Source organism: Paramisgurnus dabryanus, chromosome 4 (genome assembly GCF_030506205.2).
Source record: "Paramisgurnus dabryanus chromosome 4, PD_genome_1.1, whole genome shotgun sequence".
NCBI classification, from domain to species: Eukaryota; Metazoa; Chordata; class Actinopteri; order Cypriniformes; family Cobitidae; genus Paramisgurnus; species Paramisgurnus dabryanus.
The window spans coordinates 51,128,199-51,149,608 of NC_133340.1; the positions used below are offsets into that span (position 1 = coordinate 51,128,199).

A 21,410-nucleotide genomic window follows, 5' to 3' on the forward strand; every position below is an offset into this window, starting at 1 on the left:
AGGTCTGCCAAATAACGTCCTCCAGCCCTTTAGGGAACTCCACAACACGTCCGTCTCATAACGTTCTGGGAACTTTACTGGGCAACGTCCTTAACACCAGTGGGGTCGTTCTGAGAATGTTATGGGAACGTAAAATTTCTAGGGGGGAATATGTTGGCTTTTTCAAGCCAACATAATAAGTATGCAAGATAGTAATAGTGATGCTTTGCATAAATGCAAGCACCACTAATAAGTTTAAATAGCATTTCAATAAGTTGGCTTTCTCAAGCCAACTTAATAATAATAAGTTTAAAAGCAATAACAGTATGTTGGCTTTTTCAAGCCAACATAATAAATGCATGGTGTTGTCTATAAATAATGACATACTCGAAGCTGCAGTGACATCTGCAGGCGAGGCTTTACTTAAACGTCTTGTTTATTCATGATGTTATCATTGTTTTTTACACTCATTTTGAAGTTATGGTAACTTAACTTATTTGTTTAAGATACGTTTTGTAGGCGCGAACCCGGGAGTACTCAAAAATACATACGTTTTTTTTCTAGTGTAACGTTTATTAATATGTTAGAGACAATTCCTCAAAAAATACTGCGGTATTGCTGTTTATTGTAAACAGAATTTGTTTGGTATGTTGGTATAGTAACCCTTATGATTTGCTAATAATGTATGTTTTTTTTCTCTTTCCCCGTACTCATTTATTATTACATAATTTTTTGCTGTCTAGACATTTTTGTGGTAAGTCATTTATATATATTAATGTATATTGTTATATATAGAACTGTTGCAACATAATACTTAAAAATTTCTTAAAATACTTGAAATTTCTCTTTTTTTCTGAACAGTTACCTTGCTTGTGATATTTAATAAGTAATGTTTACTTTTTCTTTCTTTTGCTCTTTTGAAAACATTTAACTGCTTTAGCTAAGTAAGTATTATTTTTGACTGTCAAATTCTTACTAAATGTTCAAGTCATGACATATTTTATTTAGATATTTAGTGACCATTTCTTTTTCTTCTATTTGATTTTCTCTAGACCTTAGCCAAAATCTTAGTTTTGCTGTTGCCCAGCAAAACCAGCACCTCTTTGATAAAATTTATTATAGCGAACCCAAAGGCTCTTTTAAGAGCCATCCACATTGCTTCACTGGTAAGTTATTTTCAATTACATTTGAATCAGTAATTGCCTAATGACATTATAACATTGTTTTTCTGTTAATGAAACAGATATTGTTTACCAATGTTTATTGTTGTTTGTTAGTTTTGGCCATTTCAGCATGTTTGAAATAGGGGTGTAACGGTTCAAATTACTTACGGTTCGGTGGGTATCACGGCTTAGGGTCACAGTTTCAGTACACATCAGTCACAACAGGCTGCTTTACAAAAATAAAAACCTAAGCCGTTTTTAATCTCTGCCAAAATCAAAATTTTCACTTAAGAGCACTTGTATTATTAAACAAGTACCAACTTTACTGTGCAATTCAATTTGAACATAAAATAGCTTAGAACAATGGGTTACTTTTTATATTCTATGCCGCTATCTTCAAGTTTTTTTGCAAGAAGATCAGTTTGTTAAAATTCAAACACAGAAGGCAATTTGTGCTGTTTCTGTCTCACCTGCGATCGTGTGCTATCAACAAAACCCTGGTGATGACGGCGTAAAGCAACTCGTCATATTAGATGTATTGCCTTAGGCATACGGCACTCGCGAATTTTACAGTTTTGTCCACGTTTTCTTGAGCACCACTGCTGCAGTAGACTTAAATTAAGCTGGGGATGACTCTGTTAGCGTCTTTTCTCCTTCGTTTGCCGTGCTAAACGGTCTGTGAAACACACAAACAATTGAGGATGAACTGTGAGGTTGGCAACAGATTTGCATACTTCGAGTTGATTGGACAGGTACTCTCACCTTAACACATGCAGAGCTTAATCAGAACCATACATTAGCTTTTTTATGCATCGTTTTTTCACCAAACTATATTAGAAATGCGTGGTCGAATTAAACTCGGTGCACTGTGGTGCACGTGCATCCCGAACTGTGGGCGGAAAACAGGACGATTCGATTATTTACCGAGAACCGTTACACTCCTAGTTTGAAAGTAAAACTGACTTTATTGAAGGAGTACTCCACCTTCAGAAATAAAAATGATAGATGTTTTTACTCAGCCCCATCTAAGTCATCCAAGGTGTTTATGCCTTTCTTTCATCAGCTGAATACAATCAGAGTTCTAATTATTAATATCCTGGCTCCTTTTTGCTTTGTAATGAGTTTGATCATGGACCAAACATTTACAATCTCCAAAAAGTACAAAAGTACAAACTCCAAAAATGTAAAATCTTATTGGTTCTTGTGTTTCATCATGAGTTGTGACAAAAACTGACAGTCGATAGACACTAAATGTTCTAGTATCTGTTTATTTAAGGTATGTTTTGTAACTAAAAGGTCAAAATATTAATTGTTTTTTTTATTAACCCACTGGATACATTAAATATGGATTACTTTAATAATGGATGGATCCAGTTTTTGGAGCTTCTAAACATTTGGTCTCTGATCAGAGCCGTTACAAAGCAAGGAACAGCCAGGGTATTATTTAATATAGGTCTGGTTGTATTCAACTGAACAAAGAAAGACAAACATCTTGGATGACAATGGGGTGAGTTAATTTTTTTTTTAATTCTGAAGGTGGCATTTTACAGTTTAGGTTCTATTGTGTTGCCTGGTGCGATAATTTATTAAATTAACAATATTTACATTAATACCACAGGAAGGGGAACATTTTGAACAGGAATAGCATATAATTAATTGTTTATTCTGAAACATATGTGACTAACTTGATAATTTTGGGTACGACTAAATAAGATCAAGACTTAAAGGAACAGTATGTAAGAAATGTATATAAATCAATCATACAATGGCCCTGATATGTCACTAGACATTAAGAAATCATTTTCATTTCAAATACTTATATCACTGACAACAGTGGTCTGGCCAGGATATTGTCTTTTAAAAAGTGGAGTTGCAGCCCTCAACTGATGTTTATGTTGTCATGTTGTGTATTAGCCACCAGTTGTGTGATTGCAGTACCAGTTTTAGCCACAAGTTTTGTGATTGCAATATCAGTTTTGGCCACAATCCTACATACTGTTCCTTTAATTCTTTAGCATACTGCAGTATAATTTTTACCAATTATTATAGGACAGCAGAAACACTAAAATTTGAATGACATTATACTGCACATTGTGGACCTTTGTATTTAGAAACTATTTAGACCCCCTACACAGTTCAATTTTGTTAGGTCTCAATCTGATACTACAATACCCCCCCCCCCCCATTAATCTGCACTAAGTACCCCATAATGAGAAACTGAAAACAAGATTTTGGAAATGTCTAAATGTATTAAAAAGAAGAAAAAACTGAAATTATTCAGACACTTGGTAGTTAGTTGAAGCACTTTTTGCAGCAAGTACAGCCTCGAGTCTTTTTGGGTATGATGCAACAAGCTTTGCACATCTGGATTGAAGGAATTTCTGCCATTCTTCCGTTTAAATCCTTTCAAGCTAAGTGAGTTTGGATGTGAACTGTCAGCTGACAGCCATTTTCAGGTCTCTCCAGAGATGCTTGGTGAGGTTGAAGCATCTCGGCATTGATCAACACAAATAAATGGCACCTAAACAAAATTTCTAGTGTTATCGCAAAGGGTCTGAATACTTAAGTAAATGTGAAATTATTTTTTTCCTTTGAAACATAGAGAAATTTCACTTTGTCATTATGGGGTACTAGATGTTGATTAATGGGAATGATTTAAATTCTTTTTTTTTTTTTTTGAGTCAGAACATTTTAATTAGGCCTTGAAAAGCTGCATCTGACATGGGACTTTTATTAACACACCCCCAGGTTCACAGACAAGGTTTAGTAAAACACATCTTAAGATATGCCAGTGCCATTGATTTGTCTAATGATACACACCAGTAATGTATTCTTCAAAGGAGTGCTTTTTAAAGATGCTTAATAGGCTTGCCTGTAAAACCAGTCCACAGTGTTTAATATTGTGACAACTGCATTATGTTTGGAAAGTAATTTAATTTTAAATTATTGAGGTATATATAAATTATAAAAAGGACTAACGCAAACATAACAAATTTGCAAATAAAGTAAAGGGGTTTAAGTACTTTCTAAATACACTGTAAATGTAGTCATGCCTACTTTGAACTAATCTGTCTTTTTTGTTGATTTTGTTTTTCCTAGATTGGACATCTAATTCATCTTTGTAAGTAACAGTTACATATTTCAGATTTAAAGCAATAGTTCATCTTATGTTTATCAGCTTACCCCCAGGCCATCCAAGATGTAGGTGAATTTGTAATTTTAAATTCTTGAGGTATATATAAATTATAAAAAGGATTAAAGGGACCATTTAAAATGTCCTCCAAAAAAAAAATCAATTCATACTCCACACTCCAAACAGACGGGGGCAGTATACCTCCAAAAAGTGAGTTGGTCTATTTTAATTTAGCAGCTGCACATTTAGCAGCATATATCAAGTTTGATTTACATTAGCAACTAAGTTATCATTAGTCACAAAAAAAACATTCGGTCTCAATAAAATTGCAATGTTTTCAGCTACATTTGGTGTTCATTATCATCGAAGACATTTCAAGCTTCTTAGCTAATGTTACATTTTAGCATCAGCTTGGTAGATAACGGGTGAAAACCGGATCGGATCCGTGGGTAGAGCTAACTATTAAACGCTAACAGCTAAGGATGCGCGATAATTTGCATGGGATAGTCATTGCGCTTCTCGTCAGTGAAGCTGGTTTCTTGATTAAAAGTGAATCGCCATCAGCTGCTTTCAGATGGAGCCACATTTACTGCACAAAGCCGTAGTTCATGTACAAGCTGAGCATAGGTTATCGCAATTCCCATTATAATGTGAACTTCTAGCGAAATACTAACAGCATCTTACTTACCAATCGAAAATAAATGTTGTCATTTCGGAGTCGAACCTCATTTCTTTCATGTCCATTTGTTGTCTCCAGCGATGAAAAGATGTGCCAGTATTTACTCTGGTTCGGTTCCTTTATTTATCATATTTTATTTGTGATTCCGAGCGCGTTGTTCCCTGCAGCAAATGGTTGTGGTAGTGGTAAATGTCTTTTGCTTTAGCCATTCTTCCCCTCTCTTCCCTGAACTGAAATACGTCCAAAAACCCTATTGGAAGGCAGGAAGGCATCAAGGCATGTCTGAATCCATGGCTGTGCGAATTGCATTTCTCTGAGCTGCCTTCATGCCTCTTAAGTCAACAAGTCAGCTGCCTTTGTTTTCGGACGCAGCGGTAGTAGTAGAGGGCTGTACTCCCACACATGCGACTTACTCGTATATTGCAGTTTGGCTGGCGGTTATGTGCGTGGCCCGCATACCGCCTCCCATGGTCGAAACTGGTATTACAACACCAGTCGGGCTGTAGCTAGTAATTTAGCATGCTAATTCAGATTGATATTTCTGCAGCACTATACCTTATCATTTTTTTTAATGACATCTTTGCCCTTATTTCTTCTCATTCTTTTGATGCGTGTAGCTAATTTTTTAAAATCTTTTACCTCAATTATTACAAATGGCACCTTTAATGCAAACATAACAAATTTGCAAATAAAGTAAAGGGGTTTAAGTACTTTCTAAATACACTGTAAATGTGGTCATGCCTACTTTGAACTAATTTGTCTTTTTTGTTGATTTTGTTTTTCCTAGATTGGACATCTAATTCATCTTTGTAAGTAACAGTTACATATTTCAGATTTAAAGCAATAGTTCATCTTATGTTTATCAGCTTACCCCCAGGCCATCCAAGATGTAGGTGAATTTGTTTCTTCAGTAAAACACAAATATAGATTTTTAACTCCCAACTGTTTTAGTCTGTCAGATGTAAAATGCATGTGGGTGGTAACAAAACTTGATAGAGGAATGTACAGACAAATCCAAATTAAACTCTGCGGCTCATGACGACACCTCAATGTCCTAAGACACGAAACGATCGGTTTGTGCAAGAAACCAAAAAGTATTTATATAATTTTTTTTACCTTGAATACAGCACTATGCCTAAAGGAGTACGTGTGTGCACATCTTCTTCTTGGTGTTTAAGGGTGGGTTGCAAACCAACTTCATAAGAGCATACCGCCACCTACTATATCGGTGCCCCGTATAGTGCTTATGCACCCTCATGCAGTGCACCCGATACAATAGGTGGCAGTATGCACCTATGAAGTTGGTTCGCAACCTGTTGGTTCAGTTTCATCTCTTAGGACATTGATGTGTCGTCACGAGCCGCAGAGTTATTTTTCTCTATCAAATTTTGATACCATCCACATGCATATTCACTGAGAGACTGAAACGGTTGGAGTTAAAAATCTACATTTGTGTTTTACTGAAGAAACAAAGTCACCTACAATTCGGATGGCCTGATGGTAAGCTGATGAACATAAAAATTACATTTTTAGACAAAATATTGCTTTAATAATGGGGGAGAGATGACTGGGATTTTATTAAAATAATTTTCCTAAGGCTGAATAATATTACTCAACATAAAATTTGTACAGATTAAAAAATTACTACACATCACATACCTGGCTGTCAGAATTGCGCATTACATGCCCAAAACATAAGAACATACATCGTCCTGCTGTCTAGTCAATCTGAACACAACAAACCCATTTGTAGTCACATCCTTGTTTCTGCCAAAATGGCAAAGCCAATATGGTTTAAAGGTAGCATCTAGTAACTGTAATGCACAATTGATTTTCACTGCCTGGTTACTTTATGGCCTCATGAAGGAACATACACTATTAAATTTAATCAGCGGTTTGCATGGAAATATGAAAAATATTATATAATTTTAAAAGATGAAATCAAAGTCAGTTTGTGTCATACACTTAACACTGTACAGAGCAACAGCTCTTGACTGCCCCACCCTTAACAGAATAGACATACAGACTGGACCTATATTCTGTGTAACCAAGATAATATAATTCAGCCTTTTCAAAAACTGATATTAGAGTGTATTTTTAATATGATCTTAATACTTTTGAGTTTAAAACAAAAATTTTAACTTATTTTTGTCCTGCAATATGTTTTGTACAATTAAGTATTTACTGTTAATCATTCTGTAATATGCATGCTATTTTGACTTTAGAATGTAACTAACTTGTTTTTTTCTCTTTGTCTTGTGTTTGTTTGTCATGTCCTGTCCTGACCTTTTATATATATTTTCTTTCAAACTTTTATCTTGCTAAAATCATTGCTTCTCTTCTATTCTGTACTTTTACTTCACAAACACCTGGCCGTGCATTTCAAAACGTTGCTGCTTTGCTTGCTTGCTTCCTCTTCAAACGCATCCTAACTGCATTTAAACACTGCAAAACATGCCATGCATACCCAAGCAGCTTGCCTCTTAAAAACTGCCAGGAAACCCAAAAAAACACCGCTTCAACTAAAAAAACAAAGCCTACAAATTCTACCCAAAACAAACGACCCATTTTTTACCCCACCCAGACCACTCTTTTGCCCTAACCCCAATACACCGACTACCCCCAAACAGAACGCCCCTTTTAACTTTTTGCTTTGACAGAAAGAGTGAGAGCAGAACTACCTACAGCTCCAGTGTGCCCTGCTGCCTTGAGTGTCTTCACAAAGCAACGTTGATTAGAGGACTGCGTTGGGAAATCAACACCATCAACACACACAATAATTTACTATAGTTTTAAAATTACATAATTTCCTGTAGTCTTTTAGACTGCTTATAATAGATAATACACATTACAGTACTTTTAAAAGTCATTAATATATCCGTAAAAAAAATTGTTTTTGCAAGTTCATCTTTTAAACGCATTACATTTATATCTGAGTCTTTTCACATTTGCCTATAATCTACTAATTAATTGCATTAGTAATATTGCCTTTGGTTATCATTTCTGTAAAATATTGGGGTTAACAGTTCAACAGTTCCATTGCTATAGTCTTGTGTGTTTGTATATCTAATTTCTTGACTGTTTTAACGGTGAAATTTTAGTACAGTACTTTAATATATCAGTAAAATATTCTAAGTTTGACTGTTGTTGTAACTGCTATTTGAATAGACTACATTTAAAGGTCATTAAAATATTTTGGTTTGCCAAGTTCCTCTTTGAATCTTACTACATTGTAACATTTACCTTTATTAATTGATTGCATTATTGATATTGCTTTTGGTTAACATTTTTGTACAATATTGGGGTTGATGGTGTTTGACAGTATAACAGTTCAATTGCTATAGTTTTGTGTGTTTGTATATTTAATTTGTTGACTTGTTACTAAAATTTCAGTCCTGTACTTTCAAAGATAATTAATATATCAGTAATATATTTACAGTTTGACTCTTGTTGTAATTGATATTTGAGTGCAGTACATTTAAAGGTGATTAAAATATCAGTAAAGTATTTTGGTTTCGCAAGTTCATATTTGAATTACCACGTTGTAACATTTGCCTTTACTAATTGGTTTGCATTACTGGCATTGCCTTTAGTTAACATTTTATAATTCAGTGAAATATAAAGGTTTGAAGGTATAACAGTTACGTTGTGTGTATGTAAATGTAATTTAAGTTTGACTGTTGTTACTGTGGTATTGTACTGTGGTACTGTGGTAGCGAGTGGGTCTTTGTATTTGTTATTAAAGTTTTGTCCGGAAAATTTGCTCCTGTTTAACATACGAGAGGTACTTTGCTATAAACAGATCTTTAGCTTTCTAACACCTGTTACATCGTCATGCCACGGAAAGGGAAAAGAAGTGAAGCCCAGAAGCAGCGCAGAAAGGTAGAAGCTTCACTGTGCATTAACTCCGTGTCAAGTGCGAGTGACGTAAGCCCAGACGTGCTTTCTGTTACGGCGTCCCACTGTCAAAGTGACCCGAGGTACAGTATATATTCTAGAGGCCAACAGTGCACGTGCAATTCCTTAATGTTTCTCGCGGTGCACAACGAACGTAATGAGCTGGACAGTTTGGAATTAGATGACATTTTAAAGAAAGGTGATGCTTTGTACACTCTTGTCAAGCAAACACTACAGAGTAAAGGACAATTTCGGAGTAATTTCCTTGATTTTGATGAGCTACCGGATAAACTTGAGACAAACTTGTGCTCTTACAACATCATTAAACATGACCAGAGGTTTGGATTACTAAGAGATGCACCTGCACTAGGCAGCTATGACAATCTTGAGAATCCTCTGCAATGTCTCCGAGGTGAAGTCAGCAACTGCCTGTTTTTGTGTGGACTTTATTGTGTTGCTTTATTTAGAGATCGCTCAGGGAGGTTTGGATATTTTGATTCACACTGCCGAACACCAGATGGCATGTCTACTAATGATGGCACGGGTACTGCTGTAATGTTGACATTTTCACGTGTAGAAGACATGATAGAGAGACTGTTGCTGTTGTTTCAAGGGTGTTTCCAGTTAAGCGATAACGTGCAATTTGATCTGCTGCCAGTATCATTCACAAGCACAACAGTATGTACTGATGTCTCCATGGAGTATCTTAATAACATAGAGCAGCCGTGTGTAGCATCTCAAATATCTGAAAAACTATTTCTGTCCACTAATGACCAATGTGCACCTACATCGTCACAACAGCAAATTCAGATAATAAATCCAGTTCGGTGGCCAGTCAACACAACAGATGACGATGAAATGGATATTCAAACTACTGTAACTGACAATTTGGACAGAGACAAAAATGTTCAATTAAATAAACTTTCTTATAACATCTCAAAAGATTCCTCAATTCAAATTATATTGTCAGATCCAAATGATCAGTGTGTGAAAACATCTGACTTGAATCAACAATCAAAAAAGCTTAACAAATCCAGAAGGCGCAAGGATTACCAGATAAAATGGCACAAAAAAATTGATTTAAAACAAGATAGGAAACAGACAAAAAAAACTGAGCATTACAAAACAAGTATAGACTACAAGAAAAGACATAACCAAGCAAAGAAGAAACGTTATCAAACTAATACGTTTTACAGGGAAAAGCACAAACAAGCCATGAAAAACAACTATAAAAATATGAAGAATATAAGAATAAAAGAAGGGTTTATGCTTTTATGAGTTACAGAAATAATGAGGAATACAGAGAGAAAAAAAGAGAAAAATAATCAGCAGTTACAGTAGTAATGCACAATTCAGAGAGAGACAAAAAACCTATATCATTAGAAATTACATAATGGATCAGCATTTCAGAGAAAGACAAAAATCTTATGTCATAAGAAATTACAGAATGGATCAGCATTTCAGAGAGAGACAAAAATCTTATGTCATAAGAAATTACAGAATGGATCAGCATTTCAGAGAGAGACAAAAATCCTATGTCATAAGAAATTACAGGAATAATGATAGATTTAAGGAAAAGCATAAGAGGTACATAACTGATAGATATTCAAGAGATGCAATTTTCAGGCAAAGGCAAAAAGACTATTATATAAACCGGTGCAAAATAGATTCAAAATTCTATGAACAAAGAAAGGACGCGTTTAAAAAACGTTATCAACATGACTCACTCTTCAGGGCTTGTCAGAAATCATATAATTTATTCAAAGCTAAAGACAGAATATCAGCACTCAAAATACTTCACAAGATAAACTGTGCACAAGACATACAGCACAAATATAAAGTAATTGACTGTGTGCGCCAGGCAACACAAGTGTTCAGAAATAACCGACCTGTTGAAATACAGAATCCAGTGATATTAAAAGCATTGCAAACTTTCAGAGACATTATAAAACAGGGACCAACATATATATGCACATACTGTGCAAGAGCACTCTTCTCAAATCAAGTGCGCACTTGTGATCGTGAAAGCTATCAAAAGAATCCAACAGTTGTTTCACTATGTTTGACAGGTAACTATGTTCACAACTGTTCTGATTGTACTGATCAGTGTATGAGGAACACAGAATGGATCTGTCACAGCTGCCATTCAACACTTTTGAGAGGTGCAATGCCAGACATTGCTGTAGCCAATAAGCTTCAGTTTAGTCCTATTCCTCCAGAGCTATGCAATTTGAATATTCTAGAAAGACATGTTATTGCAAAGTACATTCCTTTTGCTAAAATCTTAACACTTCCTAAAGGCCAACAGAGAGCTATAAAGGGTGCTGTGATTTCAGTTGCATCTGAAGTGGAAACAACAGTTAATTATTTACCTAGACCAAGAAGTGAATCGCAGCTGCTTACAGTGAAACTGAAAAGACGTCTTTGTTACCAAGGTCATTATCAGTATCAGACTATGAATATGCACAAGGTTTTATCTGCTTTAGGAAAACTTAAAGATATGCATTCCGAATATAAAAATATTGTTATAAATCCATCTCCCCAGGCAGATGAAATGCTGAATGAGTATGAACAGTCTTTAAATGACAGAAGTGCACACAATGAGCCAATGGACATTCACAACGACAGCCGAAGTGAAAACACAGAACGACAAAGCAATGAAAATGAACATGATAACTCAAGTGATGACCCTGAATCTAATAATGAACAACAATCGGGTCTTGTCTTGGACACATGTCTACAGCCCCCAGATCCAGGTCAACATTTGTTGTCTTATGATGATGGAATATTTTGTATTGCCCCTGCAGAGAAAAACAGTCCTGTAAGCATTTTTAAAATTCCTAAGCTCGAGTCTATGGCATTTCCAGTGCAGTTTCCTGATGGTAAGAACACTTTTGATGAGCCTGACAGAGTGAAATGTGTCTCCCCCAGCAGATACTTTAACACCAGGTTATTCTCTGTAGATAACCGTTGTGCAAAGGATACAAACTACATATTTTTTGCACAGTTTGTCACAGAAATGCACATGGCCACATCTAGTATGTCTATTCAGTTGAGAAAAGCAAAACCCATGACACGTGATGGTCGTAGAATAAACTGTTCACTGCTGCAGGATAAATCTGAGTTAGAAAAACTTGTACACAACAAAGAGGCAACACGTTTCATGCAGCCACTAAGAGGAACACCAGCTTACTGGGAGAAAACTCTGCGTGATTTGTTCTCTATGCTAAGACAACTGGGCACACCTACATTTTTCTGTACATTTAGTGCTGCTGAGATGAGATGGCCAGAAGTTATTACTGCTATTAAAGCACAACAAGGTGAAACGGTGAACTTTTCTGAATTAGACTGGACAGAGAAATGTGAAATTCTTAAAAGCAACCCAGTCACAGCCATGCGCATGTTTGAAAAACGAGTTGAAGCCTTGATAAGAGATCTAATAATGTCACCTGCTCAACCCATCGGTGAAGTAATTGACTTTTTTTATAGAGTAGAATTTCAACAGCGTGGCTCTCCACACATTCACTGCCTTTTTTGGGTGAAAGATTCTCCAGAATTTGAAAAAGATCAAGATGAAGATGTGTGTAATTTCATTGATAAATATATCTCATGTAAACTACCAGACCCAAACAAAGACCCAGAACTGCATAGAATTGTAAGTGAAGTACAGATGCACAGTCGTAACCACTCCAAATCCTGTAGAAAAAACAATAAGCACTGTAGATTTGGATTTCCCAAACCACCCATGAACACAACCATGATAACTCGTCCCAGGCCTCCTCCAATAGATGAGTCTGATGAAGAAAATGAAGCAACAGAGGAGAGACAAAATGACAGTACTGCACAAGCAAAAGCACAACTTCAAAAAGTGTGGGATCTGCTGAATGACACAACACAGAGTTTTGAAACCACAGCACAGCTGCTTCAAAAAGTAAACATGACTTATGAAGAATATAAAAAATATTTTCAATGTCTTTCAACATCAAATGTAATTGTCATGGAAAGACGACCATGTGACTGCTGGGTTAATGGCTATAATCCAATGCTGTTAAGAGCCTGAAATGCAAACATGGACATACAGTTCATTATCAATCTATACAGTTGTATCATGTACATTCTCTCATACATTTCAAAAGCTGAACATGAGATGAGTGATTATTTAAAAAAAGTAATAAAAGACTCAAGTCATGATAACATGTCTGACTGTGAAAGCATGAAGCAGGTCATGAATTGCTATGCAAAATCTAGGGAGGTTTCGGCCCAAGAAGCAGTTGCTCGCACATGCAGTCTAAAACTGAAATCATCATCACGAGCTGTCATATTCATACCCACTGATGACAATGCTGTAAAAATGAGTTTACCAGTAAAGTATTTACAGACAATGGACCCTGACTTAGAGAATGTGTGGATGACTGGACTGCCAGAAAAGTACCAGGCCAGACCAAACAAACCTGAATTTGATAACATGTGCATGGCAGAATTTGCAAGTGAATACCGCATTGTTTATGGAAAACAGAAAAAGGGTAAAAATGTTTTGGCACTCCAAAAGAATATAGGACACATTCAAAAAAGAACACGGGGTAAACCTGCTGTGATTAGATTTGCTCGTTTCTCAGAGCAAAAATACCCAGAAAAATACTTTGGAACATTGTTAAAACTCTACCTACCATATCGCACAGATGAACAGCTTAAGTCTCCAAGATTCCCAACATATGAATCATTTTACAAATTTGCTTCAGTAAAACTTCCAGGCACTGATGAATTGCAACGCGTGTGCATGATTGTTAACGGAAACCGTGAAAAGTATGAGAAGCATAATGAGGCAATAGAACAAGCAATTGAGGATTTTGAACAGAACGGTCCAGTCGAGGATGCATGGACTACATTAGCACCGGCAACTGAGGTGATCAGGCTGGAATGCATAATGGAACGTGAACCATCTGATGCAAACGATGAACAAGATGATATTCCTGAATATACAGCATCTTCTTCTGTCAATAATACAGCTATGCCAGTAATAGAAGTTCCCCAGCTCAATTCTGCACAGATTCGCAAAATGTTTCAAAGCTTGAATCAAACACAAGCTTCTGTATTTTATGCCGTGCGAGACTGGTGCAAAAGATGTGTTTCTGGTGAAAACCCACAACAGTTTCTATATTTTTTGAATGGAGGAGCAGGAGTTGGCAAATCACATGTTATTAAATCTATTCATGCAGAAACATCTAAAATATTTCACAAACTTCCATGCGTGAGAGAGCACACTGACATTTCCAAACCAACAGTTCTTTTAACAGCATTTACGGGTACTGCTGCTTTTAACATTTCTGGTAAAACATTGCACTGTCTTTTAAAACTCCCAAGAAGCTTAAAACCTCCATACCAAGGCCTAGGAAACAGCTTGGATGAAATCAGGGCAGATTTTTCTAACGTACACATTATAATAATAGATGAAATATCTATGGTATCAAAACAGTTGTTTGCGTATGTTAACTGGAGACTGCAACAGATTAAAGGAAACCAGAAACCTTTTGGCGGATTGTCTGTTCTTGCTGTTGGAGATTTTTTACAACTTCCCCCGCTTGGCTGAGCTAGACCACTCTGTGTGTATGAGAATCATGTGCTGGACTTCTGGAAAGATCAATTTTCAGATCATAACACTGACACAGATTATGAGACAGAGAGAGGATCTTGAATATGCTGAGCTGCTCAACAGACTGAGAGTAAAACAGAAGCATGACAGGCTCACAGCTGCAGACCAGTGCATGTTACAAACTGTCATACGTTTGTCTCCCGAAGAGTGTCCCACTGATGCATTACACATTTTTGCAACCAATAAGGAGGTAGACAATCACAACACTGCAGCCATATTCTCTCAATTTTCAAATATTATTACCATTGATGCCAATGACTACAAAAAAGATCCCCGAACAGGTGAAATGAAAAAGCAAGCTGCACCATTTAACCCTTGTGTGGTGTTCGGGTCTGAGGGACCCGTTTTTAATGTTTACTAAAAGAAAAATTATGCAAATAATTGTTGTTTCAACCTCAGATTCATTGGCCTTGGCTCATTTTCTATAAAGAACATAAAAATAAACAACTTGATAATGACTGTACACTGTACACCCCCCCTACACATTTATATTACATATGTGGTGTTCGAGTCCACTAGACCCGGGGTTAATAAGAGAGTGAAAATTAAATGTGCTATGTAACTTTACTCTGTTTTTCTTCTATCTGGGACTCCTGTGAGTGCATGAGTGTGTTTGTATATATGTCTGTACATATGTGATGGATGCATGTCAGAGTTTTGTCCTTCTGCACTTGCTGTAACAGCGCAAGGATACATGATGTTATATATCAAGCATGAACACTTGTCTGCCCCCCACTGTCTCAAACACTTTACCTTCTGTCTAACAGGAACCATTCTACATTTTCTCGTTATCTCCCTTACAAAAATAAGAATGGTTGTATTATAGTAAAAGTGTAGTAATCATGGTAAATTGGTGTATTGATTACCATTTGTAAAACCATGGGTTTACCACAAAACCTGTGCACGCAGGTGTGTGTGTGTGTGTGTGTGTGTGTGTGTGTGTGTGTGTGTGTGTGTGTGTGTGTGTGTGTGTGTGTGTGTGTGTGGTAATTATCACGTTGTGGGGACCAATTGTCCCCAGAAAGATAGCCCAGATAGCAAACGGATGTGGGCCACTTCCGGCAATGATGCGGCACTGCTGGCCTTCTTGTGGCCCGGATGAAACAGATGTGAGCCTGAAGTGGCCCACATATAAAATAGCAAATATGGCCCAAATATCTCAAAAAACATGTGGGCCTTTTTAGGCGATTATGCGGTCCTAATGGCTATATGTTGTCTGAATGTGAGCCTAAAGTGGCCCAGATATAATGTAGCAAATGTGGCCCACTTATGATAAAACACATCTGGGCCAGTTTTGGCAAAGATACGGCACAGTAAGCACTAGCTAATAGGTGTGTGAGCCTGAAGCGGCCCAGATATAATTTAGCAAATGTGGCCCACTTATGATTAAACACATCTGGGCCAGTTTTGGCAAATGTACGGCACAGTAAGCACTAGATTATGGGTGTGTGAGCCTGAAGCGGCCCAGATATAATGTAGCAAGTGTAGCCCACTTATGATTAAACACATCTGGGCCAGTTTTGGCAAAGATACGGCACAGTAAGCACTAGATTATGGGTGTGTGAGCCTGAAGCGGCCCAGATATAATGTAGCAAGTGTGGCCCACTTATGATGAAACACATCTGGGCCAGTTTTGGCAAATGTACGGCACAGTAAGCACTAGATTATGGGTGTGTGAGCCTGAAGTGGCCCAGATATAATGTAGCAAATGTGGCCCACTTATGATAAAACACATCTGGGCCAGTTTTGGCAAAGGTACGGCACAGTAAGCACTAGATTATGGGTGTGTGAGCCTGAAGTGGCCCAGATATAATGTAGCAAATGTGGCCCACTTATGATAAAACACATCTGGGCCAGTTTTGGCAAAGGTACGGCACAGTAAGCACTAGCTAATAGGTGTGTGAGCCTAAAGTGGCCCAGATATAATGTAGCAAGTGTGGCCCACTTATGATAAAACACATCTGGGCCAGTTTTGGCAAAGGTACGGCACAGTAAGCACTAGCTAATAGGTGTGTGAGCCTGAAGCGGCCCAGATATAATTTAGCAAATGTGGCCCACTTATGATAAAACACATCTGGGCCAGTTTTGGCAAAGATACGGCACAGTAAGCACTAGATTATGGGTGTGTGAGCCTGAAGTGGCCCAGATATAATGTAGCAAATGTGGCCCACTTATGATAAAACACATCTGGGCCAGTTTTGGCAAAGGTACGGCACAGTAAGCACTAGCTAATAGGTGTGTGAGCCTAAAGTGGCCCAGATATAATGTAGCAAGTGTGGCCCACTTATGATAAAACACATCTGGGCCAGTTTTGGCAAAGGTACGGCACAGTAAGCACTAGCTAATAGGTGTGTGAGCCTGAAGCGGCCCAGATATAATGTAGCAAATGTGGCCCACTTATGATAAAACACATCTGGGCCAGTTTTGGCAAAGATACGGCACAGTTAGCACTAGCTAATAGGTGTGTGAGCCTGAAGCGGCCCAGATATAATTTAGCAAATGTGGCCCACTTATGATTAAACACATCTGGGCCAGTTTTGGCAAAGATACGGCACATTAAGCACTAGCTAATAGGTGTGTGAGCCTAAACTGGCCCAGATATAATTTAGCAAATGTGGCCCACTTATGATAAAACACATCTGGGCCAGCTTTGGCAAAGATACGGCACAGTAAGCACTAGCTAATAGGTGTGTGAGCCTGAAGCGGCCCAGATATAATGTAGCAAGTGTAGCCCACTTATGATTAAACACATCTGGGCCAGTTTTGGCAAAGATACGGCACAGTAAGCACTAGCTAATAGGTGTGTGAGCCTGAAGCGGCCCAGATATAATTTAGCAAATGTGGCCCACTTATGATAAAACACATCTGGGCCAGCTTTGGCAAAGATACGGCACAGTAAGCACTAGCTAATAGGTGTGTGAGCCTGAAGCGGCCCAGATATAATTTAGCAAATGTGGCCCACTTATGATTAAACACATCTGGGCCAGTTTTGGCAAAGATACGGCACAGTAAGCACTAGATTATGGGTGTGTGAGCCTGAAGCGGCCCAGATATAATTTAGCAAATGTGGCCCACTTATGATAAAACACATCTGGACCAGCTTTGGCAAAGATACGGCACAGTAAGCACTAGCTAATAGGTGTGTGAGCCTGAAGTGGCCCAGATATAATGTAGCAAGTGTGGCCCACTTATGATTAAACACATCTGGGCCAGTTTTGGCAAAGATACGGCACAGTAAGCACTAGATTATGGGTGTGTGAGCCTGAAGCGGCCCAGATATAATTTAGCAAATGTGGCCCACTTATGATAAAACACATCTGGACCAGCTTTGGCAAAGATACGGCACAGTAAGCACTAGCTAATAGGTGTGTGAGCCTGAAGTGGCCCAGATATAATGTAGCAAGTGTGGCCCACTTATGATGAAACACATCTGGGCCAGTTTTGGCAAATATACGGCACAGTAAGCACTAGCTAATAGGTGTGTGAGCCTGAAGTGGCCCAGATATAATGTAGCAAGTGTGGCCCACTTATGATAAAACACATCTGGGCCAGTTTTGGCAAAGATACGGCACAGTAAGCACTAGCTAATAGGTGTGTGAGCCTGAAGCGGCCCAGATATAATTTAGCAAATGTGGCCCACTTATGATTAAACACATCTGGGCCAGTTTTGGCAAAGATACGGCACAGTAAGCACTAGATTATGGGTGTGTGAGCCTGAAGCGGCCCGGATATAATGTAGCAAGTGTGGCCCACTAATGATAAAACACATCTGGGCCAGCTTTGGCAAAGATACGGCACAGTAAGCACTAGCTAATAGGTGTGTGAGCCTGAAGTGGCCCAGATATAATGTAGCAAGTGTGGCCTACTTATGATGAAACACATCTGGGCCAGCTTTGGCAAAGATACGGCACAGTAAGCACTAGCTAATAGGTGTGTGAGCCTAAAGTGGCCCAGATATAATGTAGCAAGTGTGGCCCACTTATGATGAAACACATCTGGGCCAGTTTTGGCAAAGATACGGCACAGTAAGCACTAGATTATGGGTGTGTGAGCCTGAAGCGGCCCAGATATAAAGTAGCAAATGTGGCCCACTTATGATTAAACACATCTGGGCCAGTTTTGGCAAAGATACGGCACAGTAAGCACTAGATTATGGGTGTGTGAGCCTGAAGCGGCCCAGATATTGTGTAGCAAATGTGGCCCACTTATATTTTTAAACAGATTTGGGCCCGTTTTGGCAAAGATACGGCACAGGTAGCACTAGCTGACAGGTGTGTGAGCCTCAAGTGGCCCAGATATGATGTAGCAAATGTGGCCCACTTATATTAAAACAGATTTGGGCCAGTTTTGGCAAAGATACGGCACAGGCAGCACTAGCTGATAGGTGTGTGAGCCTCAAGTGGCCCAGATATGATGTAGTAAATGTGGCCCACTTATATTAAAACAGATTTGGGCCAGTTTTGGCAAAGATACGGCATAGGCAGCACTAGCTGATAGGTGTGTGAGCCTAAAGTGGCCCCGATATAATGTAGCAAATGTGGCCCACTTATATTAAAACACATTTGGGCTAATTTTGGCAAAGATACGGCACAGGCAGCACTAGCTGATAGGTGTGTGAGCCTAAAGTGGCCCAGATATAGTGTAGCAAATGTGGCCCACTAATGTTAAAACACATTTGGGCCAGTTTTGGCAAAGATTATGCACAGGCAGCACTAGCTGATAGGTGTGTGAGCCTAAAGTGGCCCATATATAATGTAGCAAATGTGGCCCACTAATATTAAAACAGATTTGGGCCAGTTTTGGCAAAGATATGGCACAGGCAGCACTAGCTGATAGGTGTGTGAGCCTAAAGTGGCCCAGATATAATGTAGCAAATGTGGCCCACTTATATTAAAACACATTTGGGTCAGTTTTGGCAAAGATACGGCACAGGCAGCACTAGCTGATAGGTGTGTGAGCCTAAAGTGGCCCAGATATAATCTGTGTGAGCCTAAAGTGTGTGAGATACAGTAGAGTAAGCACTAGCTGATGGGTGTGTAAGCCTAATAGTAGCCCGTATATAACCTACAAAAATAACAATGGTTTTCACAAATAACTTTCCACAAAAACGTAACTCCAAACAAAACAAAAAAATTCCAAGGCAACACTAACATATAATTGAACCACATCTGAAATTGTAAATGGCCTGGGCCAGGTTGCAGAAAAATCCTCAAAGGCCCACTGAAATTCCTTGGAATGCGCTACATTTTTTATCTGCTGTCGTAATTTCAACTAAATAAGTGAAGACAGCGAGACATATCAAGTGATCATGCACCTCCTTTGAAAGAACAATGTGTTTTGACTAAATAACAGGCGTGACAAATAATGTAACAGTGACAGTAATGTGCAACTTTAAAACCTTGTGATTTTCTCTAATGCATGGTCTCCTCTATTCATCTGCAGATTTAACACTGTTTATAACATTGTACTGTTTGTGCGCGATAGACTATCAAAAAGGGTTTGTGCTTGTTGCAGTTCTGATACAAAATCATATAACAGTGGGGAAAGGCCTTACGCTTTTAGACCTAGTCTATGTCAAACTTCATACTTCCGCTATTCTGTTCGCTTCTGTATGCAGTCTAAAATATCATCCCTTCTATTCGTTTTCCTCCGGCTCAAAAACAGTCGGACCAATCAACAAACAGTAGGCTGAGAGTCGTGACGGGGCTGAGAGCCGTGACATAGACACTAAGTACCAAATGAAAGATTGGCTGCGTCTGAAAACTAAGGCAGTGACTCGTTTTCTCTCTGCCTTATGAGGCAATGACTTCAGAGGAACGTTTTCTGACTCATTTAATAGGCAGCGTGTTTGAAATACAAACAGAGAGTGCCTGATAATCATATATTTGAAAACTACAATACTTATTTCTCGCTAGAAATGCAATTAAAATGTGTAAAAATGTGAAAATATACCTTTATTTACATTACATTTGTACAGTTACTTCAAAAGCAGCTTTACAGATGCAGGGGAATCAGTACAACAATCGCAGGGCTGCTTTAAAAAGTGAGTACCTGACAAGCTTTCACGCCTGGCAAGTCTATTTCAAGTATGTTTGCACCGGTGTCATACATTCCCAAGGAGATAGTCAATTTTGCCAATTAAACAGGTTAAATATCTGAAAGAGCAAGAAGGACTGCAGTATGCATTAGGGATATCCACGACATATATGCAACCAATTTGAAAATAATTAAATCAAACTTAAAGCTAACGCCTAGGTTCCAGCAGGCATCAGCCGCCTCGCTGCCATTCAAATGGGACACACAAATTGAACAGCTTTGTTTATGCACAGCAAGTGGAATTTGTGAAAATAAATGAAACATCTTATCAGTCTTGTGGAATAAATACAAGACAGCCTGACCACTTTGTAATGTTTTTATTCTCATCAACCCCCTGGAGAGACGCGATCGGGTACTCAGCCGTCTATTAACAAATGCTAAAATATTTTTTAAAGTATGTCAGTCACCCTCTGTTAGTCATTTAATTTTACGTTCAAATATATGCATTTCCATGATTAGCTACTAGCTATTAGCGTGCTCTTAACATTTGTTAATCCTGTTGACGTTTATAATGTGACCTTTCACACTCCTTAATCCACCGGCAATTCTCCCCTTTAAGTTTTGGGAAATGAAAAAATCCACCCCTTACAAACTTTTATGATTCCATATCATATTTACATACGCACAATATGTTTCCCTAGCTCGAAAGCTTGACAGACTTCCCACTCCAATTGCGGTTGCAGGCATAGGCTATAGCTTAGCGAAGGACCAATTAGTAGGCCTATAGGCTACTACCAAACCTGGCTGCCAGATGTGTCAACTGTATGTTATAATAATTTAGTTTTAAATAGCTTTTTAGATAAATATTATCTT

General features: G+C 38.2%; 1 long non-coding RNA gene across 1 annotated transcript; it reads left to right on the forward strand.

Moving 5' to 3' along the window:
• The first annotated feature begins 1,033 nt into the window (after positions 1-1,033).
• LOC135786244 (uncharacterized) lies at positions 1,034-7,817 on the forward strand. The gene is made up of 4 exons (XR_010546934.2): positions 1,034-1,145; positions 4,242-4,263; positions 5,742-5,763; positions 7,427-7,817. It is a non-coding gene; the product is annotated as an uncharacterized lncRNA (long non-coding RNA).
• The last annotated feature ends 13,593 nt before the right edge of the window (positions 7,818-21,410 follow it).